Consider the following 2,204-nt stretch of genomic DNA (forward strand, 5'->3'; position numbering starts at 1 on the left):
TTTTTCAACAAACATATTGCAAGGGGGATAAAAGTGGGATGGACAGGAAACATATGGACTAAAGAGACTTAAAAAGCATATAAATCAATTGTGAAGTATGGAACTTACGTCCTGATTTAAACTAAAAATATCATGAGGCAATTGGGAAAAGCTGAACATTAACAGGATATTTGATGATACCAAAAACTTATTATTTTTCATGTTATTTTTATTTTGTATTTTACATTTTTATTGTTTTAGAGGGTAAGGGTTTGTCTTAGTACAATATTAGAAACAATAAAAAGCCTATAGAAGATGGTTAAATAATTACTAGAACATAATTTTAAATGATATTTAAGGAACTTATAGGACATACTTTAAATGAGACAAAAATTCTCAAAATCTTTGTTTGGACTAAGAATCTGCCCAGAGTAATGAATGCATAAAGGGAGAAGAAAATTCCAAAGTTCTTCTGACTTGAGAAGCCTCTCGAGTATTTCTGGAAGCAGAGACATCAGTTTAAACAATTATCAAAAGAGGAATAAATTATTAATGCAAACAAACAGATTTGCAGATTAGATTACCTTTTATAGAACATCATAACACTCTATGAAGCACAGGATGCTTTTGTATGAATAACATTTCCAAGGCTCACTGAACAACCCTGCTCTGTTTTCTGTTACTATAAATTTTCACGCAGTCTTCACAGTGGATAGGGATGTCTAGAAGATTGTCTAGTCTTTAGTGTTAGTTGGACTAGGTTGATTCTCACTAGCAGCTAGAATGGCCTAAATTTTCAAGTCTGAGCACTAAAATGCTATCATTTTACTTTAAGACAAAATTTCCTGCCTAAGAAGCTTTAAATGTATAATAGAAAAGAGAATAACAACTACATAAAGTGCCTGGTCCTTAGATCAAATACTAGATACCAGATCCAAAAACAAACCAACCAACCCAGTTGTAAAGGACATTATTTGGACAAGTGGGAAAATGTTAATATGGGTTGGTAGCTTGTGTTGATATGAAATTTCCTGAGCATGATAATTTGAACTGTGGTTGTAGGGGAGAATGCTAAAGTATTTAGGGATGAAGTGTCATGGTGCATGCAACTCTTAAAGTTTCATAAAAATGATGTGTTATATTACTAAAGTAAATGTGGCAAAAACTTAACAATTGGCAATTGTAGATGAAGGGTGTTTGGGTGTTCATTACACTGTTCTTGGGAGGAGAAGGGCAAATTTAACAAATAGAATATGAGGCATGCATCTAGAATGGCAACAAGGAAAATACTTATGAGATGATGCCAATCAAAAAAAAAGCAGAACACAGAATTATATGTAAAATCAAAGGAAAAAAGATATAAATAGATTGAAATGTTTTCAGTGGTTATATATTAGGGTGGTAGCATTATGGTATATATTAGGGTGGTAGCGTTATGATTTTCCTGCTTTTTCTCCAAACTTTGCACTAAAAGGTTGTACTACTTTTACACTTATGCAAATATATAAACTTTTATCATGGTGTGTTTCAAATATCATCCTGTGTGTCTTAGCTCAGTCCCCCCTTCTCAGAGAGCTTGTCCTAACCACTCAATCTGAAGTGGACCCCAGGCACTTTCTCTCACAACCTTGTTTTATTGTCATCATAGCACTTACTACTATATCGTTTATCTTTTACTTGTTTTCTTGCTTATCGTCTGAGTCACCCCTCATACGATGTAAGCTTCCTGAGAGCGGAATCTTGCCCAGACCCTAGAACAGTGCCTGTAGCTGCTCAATGGATATATGTTGAATGAATAACTCAGGTCTTTGTCATCCAGACTCCCATTTTACTGGGGACTCTCAAGTCTTGAGAAGGGGAAGAACTTGTCCAACGTTCCTCACAAGTTAGTGGCGATGTCGAACTAGAACTCAAGCTTTGTGACTCAGGTCTCTATACTGTCTTCTTTCAAAATTTCTCAGGCTGAAATAGCTCATGAACACCAGACAAGTGGCAGGAGTAAAAGAGGATGCACAGAGCATTCCCCTTGTTGCAGTGTGCCAGAAGCCCCATAGGTGGCGCCAGCAGCACTTATGTAGCTCTAGGGAAAGTCTGGAAAAAGTGGTAAAGGCAAACTCCAGAGAGACATTTTGATGAGAAGCGGGATATCTGACAGTCTTAAATTGTCTCTCTACCTATTTCTCATTAGTTGTGAGGGAGAAAAAATATACAGTAATTATACAGAG

The sequence above is a fragment of the Panthera onca genome, chromosome D1 (genome assembly GCF_046562875.1).
Source record: "Panthera onca isolate mPanOnc1 chromosome D1, mPanOnc1 haplotype 2, whole genome shotgun sequence".
Classification (NCBI taxonomy): Eukaryota; Metazoa; Chordata; class Mammalia; order Carnivora; family Felidae; genus Panthera; species Panthera onca.